General features: G+C 42.6%; 1 protein-coding gene across 5 annotated transcripts in view; it reads left to right on the top strand.

The window, feature by feature from the left end:
* The window catches only part of AUTS2 (activator of transcription and developmental regulator AUTS2), a 1404533-nt gene that overhangs the window by 469794 nt on the left and 920051 nt on the right, over nt 1-14688 (top strand). The gene's annotated exons all lie outside the window — the stretch shown is intronic.

Here is a 14688-nt window from a genome sequence, read left to right as displayed (position 1 = left end):
TGATGGGGACTGGGGGAGATGTTATGATGGTGATGATGATGAGGGGGACTGGGGGAGATCTGATGATGTGGGGAGAGCTGATGAGGAAGCTGATGATGATGAGAGGGAGAAGCTGATGATGATGAGGGGGAGAAGTTGATGAGTGGTAGATCTGCTGATGATGAGAGGGAGAGTAGATGATGGTGCTGAGAAGGGATGATGAGGAGGAGGGAGGATTAGAGACAGGATCGGGGAGAGGGAGAAAAAAATTGCAGTCAGTATTATCTTATATTACTATGCTGATTTATTTAAAGTGTATGGTAAATTGTACACAACTTTGAAGAAAAAAGCTCAATAGTATTTGAGAAAAAAAAGCTACTGAACCTCATTGTGGAGGGGTGCAGAGGGTACACCCATCCAAAATGAGATTAAATAGCTTTTCCAGTGGTGGATTTCCCATTAGGTCCGGGCCTAGGGTGGTAAAATTTTGGGGCGGCAAAAATGTCCACCCCCATATAGGTAAGTAATCTATATTTTATATTTAATCTATATTTATATGTGTGTGGTATATTTAATTTTGAATCTACAGAATACGTTGATTTTTAATGAGGTCCTGAAAAATGTTTGCTACTAGGAAAAGGTCAACCTGCATATGGTTATATAAATATGGCAATGTGCTACTTGGGAAAACAAGTATGTAATAATGTAGTAATTTTATTTCAGTTCAGTGTCTGGCTGACTCAAATTATTGGTAGGAATTATTAGAATAATAAATATGCTCCCAAACTGGAAAATGGTGGTTATAGATCTTGAGACTTTTATGTGGTATATCTGCGGCGCACATAATGGGAGTTACGAGATTTTTCTGGGGGGGCACGATGTTGCAAGGGACCATGCTCTTCCCTCAAGGCATTTTAATTAAATGCCGGGGGATCGTGTGAGGCCCCTGCAACTCTAAACTTACCTTCACTCTGCCGGTGTCAGGACTCATGTCCATGGCAACGCGGCATCAAATGACGCTGCGTGGTCATGTGACGTGACGTCACACACATCAAATGATGTTGAACCCCCACGGCGTCAAATGGTAAAGGGGGGGCGCACCACCAGAGCAGAACAGGCAAAGGGAGCGCAGCAAAAAAACTTTGCGTGCCCCTATGGTACATTACAGTACATCACCCACAATATAAGTTTGATGATATATTGACAGGTAGCAGAATTCACAACAGTGCATACAGTCAAATCAGGATAGATACCTTTCAGTGGATACATCCCTAGTATTTTATAGTAATTGTTTATGTCGGCAGCAGGGGAATGGCAAAACTCATTTTTAGAGGGTCATTGGCAAAAAAAACAAAAGATACCTTTAGGTAGAGTAATAACAATGTAACTGTCAGGGTAGGTGAGACTTAAGCCCAGTTCCACAAAGCTTCATTAAGTCAGTGTGACATTAACCTAATTTACAGTGTATTTTTAAAGCACAATAACGCAATTTAAAGTTAATGAGACACAAAATGAGGCATTATTATACCATTAAATATCTACTAAAGTCAGGATTTTGCAGTGTTTCGATGGGTTTTAACGCCACAGTTAGGCATTATTTAAATAACACAGCGTTACGTCCCAGCATTATTTCCCTGTCCTCACTCTGCCCACTTCAGTAAAAGCAATACTTTGGTGTCTAGATAGGAGTTAACCCCAAGACTGGCACAACGTCAAGTTATTGGAAGATAACGCAACATTATGCCACAATGTGAGATGTAATGGTTGGTTTTGCATACAATTAGCTTTGAGGATATCTTGTTAAGTCAGGAAACATAACATCCATTCCAGTTTTAGGTAACGTCACGTTATGAATCCTAACATTGGATCTTTGTGGATCTGGGCCTTAGAAGGTTGCTACCTGGTAATTTCACTCCAGTGGGATTGTTTTTCTGGTGGCAATTAAATAAATCTGCATAGCAAGGGGCTACATCATTCAATTTATGTAGTGACTTAAAGGTTATGGTTGCAGTTACAGCTTCAAAAACTATTCCTTTCCATCATCTCTTTGACTTGGCAAAAGCAACCCGGAAAATATAATATCGAACGTGGTGAAGGGAAATATCAACAAGCCCAATGAGTGGCTGGCAAAACATTGATGTTATTTTTAAAAGAACAAGCATAAATATATGAAGGCAAGTTCCCCTCTAGCCTGAAAGGCAATTTTCCTACCCTCTTTGTACTGGGATTATTAAAATTCATTTCGCAGTAACTGGGCCAGATAAAGATACCCATTCTTTGTGTTTTCATAGCGCAGAGCAAAGCTTTCAGATGTGGCACCAACAAAGGTATGGAAATGTGAGAACAGGACAGCATCTGGAGGTTTTCAAACATGAGATTTGGGGATGTAGGTTTCTTCTGCTGTTCGTAGAGTGAAAAGCTGTTTCCTGTCATTTCCCATCTTGTCACTTAAAGGTCCAACATCTTGCTATTCCTTGCACCAGCTGTTGTTTTTTTCTCCAAAGACAGATGGTGTAAACTCTTTCATAGTTTCCACCCATGATATAAAGTCCTTTATGTCTGTGAACTACCTCCCTGTTACCATCAGATAATCCTTTCATGCGTTTGCAGCTATTAACAAGACATCAGTATTCAGGGCATGGCATGTCACCCATCTTGTAATGCAATAGATTTATGGTACAATGCAGTATGGCATTTAAACCAACTTGTTATTTTGTTAAGGATATGAATATATTGTGCATTACATATACATTGCATGCACTGAAGGTGGAGGAAAGTTATCATTACTAATGTTAAAGATGTCACAGAGTTTATATGAGTTTAAAGTGTGACAGTCCAAGTACTGTAAGTCAAGACCTGTAACTTGGTCAAACAGTACTACCAACTACAGTATATAATTTGGAAGGTTAGACTCTTATGGTCACAGACAAGACTTTAAAGCACAGATATATCAAACAATGAGCTGAGAGTAAGTCTGCAGAAGACTCTATAGAAGGTGGAAGGTAAAGCTGTCAATGTTTTTTTTTATTACAATGTAGCATTGCTTCCCCTCCTCACTGGGAGATTTTGCCGAGGCTACAGGTCTGTGTGGTGCTGGTTACCTGTGAGGGTCCAGGTGAAATGAGCTTCCACAATGTTGTATAGAACAGGACAGGCTTTAGGTGATCCTCAGGTTCATTTCATTGGTGACAGCGCCTCCAGTCAGAGTAGGCTCCAACAGAGCTGGAGCCAGTCCCTACCATGATATTCTTTTCTCCTATACTTCTGTCCCATAGACTGCGACTTAGTCAGAAGTATATAAAAAGGATCATTATTTGGTTCAGCCACTGCAGGTGATATTACAGCGTTTGCATCCTTGTGGAGAATGGGTTCCAGACCCCTGGATGGTGCGGGCCAGCAGAAAATGTTGAGGCCTTGTACTATGCACAGATCTTTAGCCCTTCAGCCCCAGAAGGGACTGAGCTCCTCTCCTTTGTCGTCAGGGAAGGAACTCCAACTCAGACTGACTCTATAATTTGGAATGCACCCTCCCTAATGCAGAAAGGGGAGGGCACCGGGTCTTCACCATGATTGGCTGCAACACAGACCCAGTGTCACCTCCTCTCCTGCCACTCAGGGAGGCTGCGTGAGGGGGGGTAAACCCCACAGGGTAGCCTGTCACTGTCTGTAGCTACTAGGGCTCACGTGACAAGAGGGCAGAAAAATAGTCTGGCCCAGCCATGGCTATAACTGTATATGTGTACTACAAACACAAACAATATTTAAGAAGAAACAGATGATCTAATTTAGTCTCATTTATATAAACTCCAACTGAGCAAGTAAACTCTATCATGTATGGGAGGAATTACAATGGGGAATTCCATCATTTACATTTGCATTTCAAACTTATAGTAGCCATATTAGTCTAGGAGATGTGTACATTTGTTTTTGCGATACCTTTTGAGAGCTCTAAATAGATGAAATGAGTGTGTACAGAGCTTTGAATAACTAAGTTAATCCTCTTAAAAATTATCACCACCAACTACAAATCTGCTTTTAAAAAAAAAAAAAAAAAAACTAGGCTGCATACTCATTATCAATTTACCTATATATTTCTCAACACATTTGTTTAGCTTCTTATGTAGAAGACTAGAAGCTTGGTACTTTTTTTGTACATATTTTTTTTTCTCTTGGAATGTACTGTATTCACTTTATAGAACTTATTGTGAGAGAAAATATGTCATTAGCCTCTCTACCCTGATCAACACTACCTACATTACTTTATTTATATCCATTAGCACAGCGGTGCGCAAACTGTGGGGCGCGACCCCCAGGGGGGGCGCGACACTGCCGACGGGGGGGCGCGGGGTTTACAGAGGCCCCGCGCGCTTCCCGAAGGCACTTAAATTAAGTGCCGGGGGAGCTGCAGGGCCTCTGTAAACCTAACTTACCGTGGCTCCGGCGGCTTCCTCCCTGCGGCGCCATGGCAACGCGGCGTCAAAATGACGCTGCAAGGTCATGTGACGTCACGTTGCTATGGCAACGTGACGTCATTACGCTGGAGCGCGGGTAAGTTGGGGTTGGGGGGGGCGCGGGAGTGAGGGGACAGCCGTCAGGGGGGCGCAGGGAAAAAAGTTTGCGCCCCCCTGCATTAGCATATATGCATTGTGTGACATATGATTGTAACTGTAATTTAAAACTAACTACAACCTGCATTCGCCATTGCTCCTCTATATTGCTCTATTTTTAGTTTACAACTGCATAGTACGGCATGCCCTCTCTCACTGGCCCCTATGTACTTGTAATATGTGAGAAGCAAAGTAAGGGACAGTTTACAAGGCGTCAACTTCCATTCAAGAAGATGGGTGACAGACAGTTACCATGGCATCAACCTCCTTTTAACTGCACTCCCATTGCCCTGCTTCTTCCTTTATTAAATTGGAAATACAGCTAAAATGTTTTTTTTTTTTTTTTTTTTTAAATCTATGGAATAGGAAGGAATAATTGTGATTAGACGTGATGGAGATGTTTTTCCTAATTACCTATTTATCTTTGTACACATATACCTATCACTTTTAAGGTCAAAATGCAATGAAATGAAGCAACAGATAAGCTTCATACCATTTCACCTTATCTTTCAATGTTGCTTTTTGTGAGCGAAAGGGCCACAGGACACCGTGGTCATTTAAAATTAGGGAAAGGGCAAAAATCCCCCCCGCCCCCCCGCCCCAGGGTTATAATCTTACAGTATCTGGGATTGAATATGGATATATGGCAGCTGATGACGCTGGAAAAGGTCACCAAGTCACTTTAGTTGATGAAGGAATATGAGTAGCTGTCATTTCAGACCTTGCATACGTCCAGGATTGATTGCCAACCTTGATGTACATGTGGAAGTGAGCCTTGACAAAATGAAGCTGTCACTTCTGGCAACTGTCAGAACAGTCTCTCCCCATCAGTGTGTATGTGTATGTGTGTTCCTGCATTAGTGGCAAGGGAGTCAAAGCAGCGTTCAGCCCTCCTAAGGGAGACATTGTTTGCTGAGTGAATGGTGTTAGGCTGCCCTAGCCTAGTCTTTACATTTCAGAAGATCAAGTTCAGCTAAATATTTAAAGCCGTGCCACACTGCTACAAATAAAACACAATGCTGGGCACTCGGAGAAAAAAAACCTCACTGATAAGATCAGGATATTCAGAAGGCTTTCAGATCCCATGCCTGTGCTGTATATATAATTCAATAACTTACTAGTGTGAAGGAAGCATGTTACAGGAAAGGTGAAACGAAGCAGGTGCATGCTGTAAGTTCAAGTTGCAATGTGTGCAACATTGTGCGGTCTACATTTCAGTCAATCAATTTAGCTTTAGAACTCACGCTCAGTTGCCAGTTGCAGTAAAGGATTAATGTTCTACTGTTGCTCTATTCTACTTAAGTCCAATAGTTAAGAGGAAATGCCGAAACCCAGCTGGAGATTAACAATCTTTTTATTTCACAGACGTGCAGATATATAATGACTTTGAAAATGACTATAATTTTATGCAGAGTTGCTTCATGTTCACTGTGAATGCCTCTCTGCTTGTTCTGCTCCAAACTCGTTCCAGGAAGAAGAAAAAAAACAAGAAAAAATAAATAAATAACATTCTAAATGTTTAATAATAATAATGCACTGTTGTGTTAAGTGCTTGAAAATAACATGTATTTAAAATACAGTTTTAAGCAAGATTCCAGTGAAAATGTATTCTTAAATACAGATACAGTATGTTAATCGGGAGTCCACTTGCTTTAGGCATGCATTGAAATTCCAGAACCATTTCCATTATTTTAACACACACACTCCCAGCACGCTCTAACTCCAACACCCACCACATTATATATATATATATATATATATATATATATATATATATATATATATATATAATGTAAATAAGAGTGCTACTGAGCGTGGCCAATGTATATAAACAAAAGTCAAGGGTGCCCAATGCTACATCCATTATTTTAAAGCAGCAATCCCAGCAAAAAAATTTTTTATTGCATAATTGGAACCAGGGGGTCCACAAAGCTAAACAATGTTATTTTCCACCGGTTTCCCAGATCATTTTAGTTTCCTGAAGAATCCAACATGGCCACCACTGTCTACCAATAGGAGATTTGGTGGCCAGATTGGTTGCCCAGGAGGGAACATCAACACCGGTGTGCAGACCAGTAAATATATGAACATAGCGTGGTTTATCTCAGGAGAACCTCTTAGTTCCAATTATATATACAAAATAAATCAATTGTACAGTAGCTGGGATAACTGCTTTAAAGGATTTGATAGGTAAAAAATCTCCAAGAAGACAATCTGTTCACTCAGCGCTTCTAAATAACCTTTTTGAACAATAATTCTCTGCAGTCCTCATTAGATTCCTACCACTCAAGAGTCCCAAAAACCTCTTTAACCTACCCTCCAAAGTGCTGCATAGACAAACTGAACCCTGCAGTACTTCAGCTCACTTTCTGAATCTATCATCTCTTACCCAAGATTCACACTGCACTATTTGACAAAATTATTGACAGAACTTTCACTTTACTCACACAGCATAATATACCCAGAGTGAAACTGTCTTATATAATAACAAACCGCCAATGACTGAGCTCTAATAAGGAATTTGAGAAACTCTATCTTTGGTTCCCTGTGGTATATGTTTTTTTTTTAAGTCTGCTACTCATAAGGCTTAATTAAGCTCTGGACTCTGGAAGTATCCACTGGCCCCTGCCATATCCTTTCTTTTTAAAACCTCCCGGATTTTGGCCTCCGTGCCTAACACATCATTTTCTCCATCTTCCCTATTCTCTCTTGTAGGCCTAACTTCTATTTGAGACACATAGACCAAAGTTTCTATTGATAAATCATTATTATCCTAACCTGTGTCCATATTTTATCCTATGGGTACACACACAATTTGTTTTAATTGTATAATGAACTACATCTCTCCACCTCGCTCATTACTTCCTATCACCCCAAGACTTCTTCTGCTGCACCCCAACTCTGGCACTATCTACCACGCTTGATCAGACTCCCTACCATACTTAAGACATAAGATGCAGCAGACGTTATTGAACATGTTATAGAGGTTAAAAATCATGTTTTGATATCGATTTCAAACAGATGCATTTTTTCTTCCCTAAAATAAACCACTTGTAATGGTCTTTTCTTAACTTGTTGATGGTTGATAATAAGAAGCAGCAGGGTATACACAAATCTTGACTTTGCTGTAGCTAGAACAGTTGAAGTTGCAAATGTGGAGATAACAAGAATATTGGCCGGAACATAATAATGTGTGGCCTTAAGATGATTCCTCGGGCAGGTTAGTTGGAGCTCTAGTAAAACTATAAACACAAGTTTAGGAAAGGTACCAATGCTTTATTTTTCTGAAGACCTTCCGCACAGAAACAGTCTTCCCCAGCATTTTGTTAAACAGACACTGAAGGGAACTTTACCCTCTATTACATGATCTTATCTTGCTCAAGGTTGACCTTACTGGTTTAAGAAAACACCTGCACTGGCATCAGTCTAAAATGCATTGGGCAACACACGACATCTAGATACTGAGGCTCAAACCTGCTGCTTTGGGAATAAATAATTTCGGCGCTCAGATGAAACATTACAAAGCAGAGCTGATGATGCTGAAATGAGATTTAGGTGAAACAATCAATCTTCTGATCGAATCTGAGCAACTCAGTGGTAAAAAAAAAAAAACTGGCCTGCAGTGCCCATCTTTGGAAATACCTATGTGGAGAAATTATACAAGGCTAGCCCAGAAGGAACGGGGTCATCATCAATAAACAAACCTGATGAGAGGCTGAGTTTCTCAGTTAAAGAAATATTTGGCTTATTGGCACGGATCTCAAGTTTAGTTCCTAGTTAATGATTTTATGCTATAAGACGTTGTAGTCTTACAGTTAACTAATATATTGTTCTTGATATTGTATAATACCCAAGAAATTCTGAGATATAGTAACCTTACAAGATCTGAAAGTTTATATTTGTGTCATGGAACAGAAATACCCATTTCTGCCTTCTCTGTTTCACCCCCCCACCCTTTCCTTTGCCTGCTAGCTGTATTTGGATGTTACTTTCCTTGCAGTTTCACTCCCAATGCAGATGGAAAGGGTACATTATGTTGCCCTTTTTCCTTCCAGTCTGTCACACCCCCGGTTGCCCTGGCAACATCTCCAGTCCTCCAAGTTAATGGGCTTTCCCATTCTCCCCTGTCCCTGCTGACAGTTAGTTTGGCCTGATCCCTATCCCTGTGTCACAAGCAGTACCCACTGTCCTTTACTTCCTGACATTGGCAGAGTGAGTACATTTATGTTACACCCCATAGGCAAAGCCAATTCTTTTAACCTGCCCTTAACTACAGAGCATCAACAGAGATACACCTTTCCAACACAAACATCTTATCCACAAGTGCCTGTTTTTATTGCTGCTTTCCTAAATAAAGTGAAGAAAATATACAGGACTTGGTGTGCTTTGGAAAGAGGGCTGAGTTGAAGCTATCTGGTTTCATTCATACCCTAGACATGACCCTGGGTCCAGAATAGTGAAAAGAAGACCATGTATTGGGGATACACACACAGGAACTGCTACTCACAACCATTATGATATACAAAATAGTCTCTGCACCCCAGACAGAGCAGCAGGCTTTATACCAAAGAGCACAGAGTTTCTACAGCAAAAGCTGTACAAACAGCAAGCAGTTTACACTGCACACAGCCTGCAGCAGTACAAGCAAGCAGCTTACACTGCACAGAGCCTGTAACCAACACTCAAGGCTCCAGCACTGCAGTCAAACAGTGCACCAAACACAGAACTTTTATTGCTCTTTTCTGTCTTTGAGTCCACCCTCTGCACAGCTTCACAGTGAGGGATCACCATCTCACCTAACCCTGTGCACGTCCCCACGACCAGCGCCACCGAGGGCCATGCCTCCGGACACCCCCAGGACACGGGTCAGAGCCACCGGACACCTGTAAGTACAGCTACCCCTACGCTTACAATTGCAGGACACCTACAGGCACTATCTGAGACAGTCATCCATCGCAGGTAACAGACCGCATGCCACATGCATTGGCTCAAGGCCTACACACACCTGCAGCATGGCAGAACTCAGATCCTCACCAGACATCACGCAGGAGAGTGACCACTCAGACACAGAGACCGCTGCGCAACTGCAACAGGCGCAGGCTGACGCAAGGCCTAAACGGACAGTCACACTGACACAAAAGGCCTGCGAAAAATATGAGGCTGACATTGACGCACACAGCGAAAAATTAGAGAAGGCCTGGGAGGACACTGATCACGAAATAGGTAATGTCGCAAGTGCTAGCGATCAAGAAACGCAGATTAAGCAAGCTATTATTACTCAGATTAAATCATGCCATATACGTTACGTAACGCTGTCACAGGCATATTTCACCTATCTGACAAGAACTAATACAGAAGACGGCATGCGGGAACGCGACCTGCAAAAGGCGATTGACCTGGAACGTGATGGCATCGTGCAAACCGCCATCACGGATGCCCAAAGCGAGAGAAAATAGCTCCTCCCGGAGACCGCATCGCAGCGTTCCTGCACATCCAGACACTCGGCAAGGTCAGCAAGATCAGCGCAATCTCACATGTCTAGCGCAAGCGCAAACGCCACCAAGGCGCGAGCCACCACAGAGGTCGCACGTGCCAGGGCCGCATACGCTCAGAAAGAGACAGCCATGAAACTAGAAAGGGCCCGCATAGAAGAGGAGGAACAGACAGCCGCTGCCACCGCCGCTGCAGCCACTGCCACCACTGCAAGCAAAAATACAGAGGTGGACGTTAACCTAGAGGCCCTAAATCAAGAAAGGGAAGCTGCTGTCGCCATAGCCCAAGCCGAAGTCGTAGAAGCTGCTGCGAGACAGGACGGCGGGGAGTAAACGTACAGACGGATAGCCTCAGATGATCCAGTCCAACGCACTGAAGACTACGTAAGGAGCCTCTTCAGCGTAAATACCAGCGCACCATCTCAACACGAAGGGAGTGACTCCACAGACACCGAAGTCTTGCTAGGTTCACGTGGAGAAGACACCGTTCCTTTAAGGGTACACGCTACCTGGGATAGCCACAGCCTCAACAGTGACCCACACCAGCACGCACACGGATGCACTACAACAGGCTCACAATCCAGGTACACCCATACGGGAAAACACAGCCCCTCACACTGACCAGCCATCATCACGCGTCCACGCCAAGGTAGATGCGACCGCAAGGACCCTCCCAGCAACTACCTCAGAACGCGACCAACACGCCGATGCCTCAGGCCTGACAGACATGGCCAAGTACATGATCCGGCGTGACATGGTGCAAACAGAACTTACCAACTTTCACGACCGTCCTGAGAACTACCGAATGTGGAAGTTTACGTTCAAGGACGCAATCAAGAGCCTGGACTTCTCAGCAAGGGAAGAGCTCAACCTGCTATCCAAATGGCTGGGAAAAGAATCCAAGGAGAACGCGAAGAGACTCGGGATGGCAAACGCGAACCACCCCCAAGTAGGTCTCGACCTAGTATGGGAAAGGCTAGAAGAGTGCTACGGTAGCCCCGAAGCAGTCGAAGATTCGCTCTTCAAGAGAGTCGACAGCTTTCCCAGGATCACAGCTTAAGACTACTCGAAGTTACGAGAGCTCGGTGACCTGCTGCAAGAGCTGGAGTTTGCAAGGAAAGACCATTCCTTAACAAGTCTCAACATTCTAGGCTCAGCTCGCGGAGTAGCTACCCTACAACCTCCAAGAAAGATGGATTTCACAAGGCTCCAAATACAAAAGGGAGAAGCAAGTCGCCGTCCCTCCCTTCTCATTCTTCTTGAGCTTCATCCGCGAAGCGGCAAGGACAAGGAACGATCCCAGTTTTATCCTGGGTGCACAGACCACACAAAGTGCAAGCGACCTGAGGAATGAGAGACCAGTTTCGAGATACGGTAACACTCGAACACCAATCTCTGTCCACAGGACGGATGTGTCCCCCACGACCCAAACTACTCCCGATCAGTCGGTCGCCGGAGACGAGAAACCAAGGGACCCAAACAGGGAATGTCCCATACATAAGAAGCCACACCCACTTAAAAGATGCTTTGGGTTCAGGATGAAGTCCCTAAAGGAGCGCAAGAAGTTACTCTGAGAATTCGGAGTCTGTTTCAGGTGCTGCGATTCCACGACTCACCTAGCTAAGGACTGTAAAGAAACCATCAAATGTGCAGTGTGCAAAAGTGACAAGCACATAACATCTCTACATCCGGAGGCGCTGACACTCCACCAACTCAACAACCCATCCTCCGTAGCGGAGCATGGCGGGAAGGAAGGAGAAGGAGAGCCAACATCTGTCACGTCGCAGTGCACCAAGGTTTGCGGAAAAGGAAGTGATAAAATATCCTGCTCCAAAATATGCCTTGTCACAGTGCACCCCCAGGGACAACCATCCTGTGGAGCAGTATTATCCCTCCATCGGAGATGTTGGAGATTAAAAGGGGCCATGGCTGTAACACCAAAAAAGCCTACTGCTATTCAGTAAGCTCGATAAGTCGGTGATAAAAGAGCACTTCGGCAAATTTTTGCTTAAAAAAAAAAAATTGCCAAACGCATGGTGATAAGCCACTTATCACCACATCGCCAGCTTTTCAAACTCGTGATATTCTTGTAGCCCCGATTAGCTTATCGATGCTAATCGTTTCTCTAGAATTGAGATTTCCTCTCAAAATCGTCTCGCCAGAAAAGTTGGGAAGAGGGTGGTGAGAAGCTGCCGACTTCTTTAGGCACAGGATTGGTACCGCAGGCCAGTGGAAACCACCAGAGGACCCCAGACACCTGCGAGGACCACATGAGAGCCCCCGCCGGCCTCTGGTATCATTCCTGTGCATAAAAACAAAAAATTGCTTTTATGTGTGTTAAGGGTTGTCGGGGCACAGGGGGTGGGTAGGTTGTGTATTGGCGGGTAGTATATATTGCAATGTTTATTGGGGGCAATTGCCCCCAATAAACCTGCTATTGTGCCTTAACCCCTTCATTGACTTAGCGGCTATCTGCTAAGGTAATCAAGCAGAGGATTGTGCACACAATCAGGCACCCCATGGCAACCTATCAAGGGAGGAAAAAAAAGAATTATTTAACCTCCAAAATGACCATACAATTGTCATAAAGAATGCTGACCAGGGGGGGGGGCATAGTGGTGCAGTCCTCTGCCAGCTACAGACAAGAAGCACTCAGACAACTGGGAGATCCTACTTCATATAAGAAACTTGGAAGAGATCCAACTGATATCTTACTGATAACAAACAATTACAATCACTTCTAGACACGGGCAAGATGCTATGTGTCCTTAATGATAAGGAGTTGGGTTTCCTGTTTTGTCAACATCCAATTGTTCCCATCTTTCACCATCTCCCAAAGATCCATAAGTCACTGACCTGCCCTCCTGGCAGGCCTATAGTGGCTAGTATTGGATCTTTGGGAGATGGTGTTTCACGTTATGTGGATGGGTTTCTTCAACCTCTAGTCCAATCATTACCCTCTTTCTTGAAAGACACCAATCATTTGCTATCAGATTTACAACATATTAAATGGGAAACCTCTTTTTGTTGGGTTACCATGGACGTTATGTCCTTGTACAGCATTATTGTACATGAACAAGGGCTATCAGCGATACAACATTTTCTCCATTTATCTAATTTACCCACTACACTTTGCACCTTTTTGATTGACGCCATCACTTTTTTGTTAACACATAATTACTTTTGTTTTGATTCACAATTTTATCTCCAACTTAAGGGCACGGCTATGGGGACTTCATTTGCACCCTCATACGCCAATTTGTTTATGGGACTTTGGGAATCCACTTTTATTTATGGTGATTTAAATATTTTCAGGCATCTCATTAAATATTATAAAAGATATATCGACGATCTACTTTTCATTTGGGATGGGGACTTTTCTTCTTTTGAAACTTTCTTCAACACATTAAATGTTAACAATTACAATTTGACTTTCACTTATGATTTCAATATTCAACGTATTTGTTATTTGGATTTAATGTTGTATGTTGATACAAATAAGATGATTCAAACTGACATGTACAGGAAACCCAACTCCCGTAATGCATTTCTCATGGCCAATAGTGATCACTCAAGGCCATTGAAGAAAGGCATTTTGAAAGGTCAATTTTTAAGATTAAAAAGACTATGTTCTACAGAGGAATCTTTTGAGAAGCAGTCTAGAGACCAGGTTAATAGGTTTAAAGAGAGGGGTTATCAACATTCACACATTCAAGAGGCTTTGGATGCGGTTAAAATCATGAATAGACGGACCTTCTCTCGAGTGTTGACAAAACGAATAGAATAAATAACAAAAAAGATAGATATGTGGATTCTTTTCTAAATAAAAATAAAGGTCAGTTGGGACCTTATTTTATCACTCAGCAATCTAAACAAGCAGACTCTATTAGACGCATTGTTTTTAAGCATTGGGATACACTCAAGCTAGACAATGATTTGAAATTTGTGGTGAGTGAGGGACCGAGATTTGTTTTCAAAAAGGCAAAGTCATTAGCAGGCTTTTTATCAACCAGTATGTTTCATTCGTACCATCAACAACATATCTCCAACATTCCTAGAGGTTTCTTTAAATGCGGCCATTGTGTGATTTGCCAATATGCTACTCCCATCACCAATATTCGAATTGCAAAACCTAATAAGAATATAAAGATCATGTCTTTTATTAATTGCAATACTAGTTATACGGTGTACATACTTCATTGTGGCTGTGGTAAGCACTACATTGGCCGAACTATTAGGTCTTTGAAACTTAGAATTATTGAGCACGTAAGGGCCATCAAAAAAAGTAATACTACCCATCCAGTCTCAAGACATTTTGCCGGTTGTCCACAGGGAGGTATCCAGAACTTCTCTTTTTTGGCTGTTGAGCATGTTCCTATACCGGCCCGGGGTGGGGATAGGTTGAACATGCTCAACAGACGTGAGATGTTCTGGCTATTTAGTATGGACACATTACACCCATCTGGAATCAACCAAGATTGGGAATTGATCCATTTTTTATAATCATCATTTTCTATGATTTTTAGGATCTAACATTTATTCTCTTGACTTCATCCATATTCGTGCTGTCTTTTCATATATTTGTTAAGTTCAGTTAATATATTGTTATA

Source organism: Ascaphus truei, chromosome 3, assembly GCF_040206685.1.
Source record: "Ascaphus truei isolate aAscTru1 chromosome 3, aAscTru1.hap1, whole genome shotgun sequence".
Classification (NCBI taxonomy): Eukaryota; Metazoa; Chordata; class Amphibia; order Anura; family Ascaphidae; genus Ascaphus; species Ascaphus truei.
The sequence above is the reverse complement of the archived record's forward strand: the minus strand, read 5'-3'. Positions and strand labels throughout refer to the sequence as shown.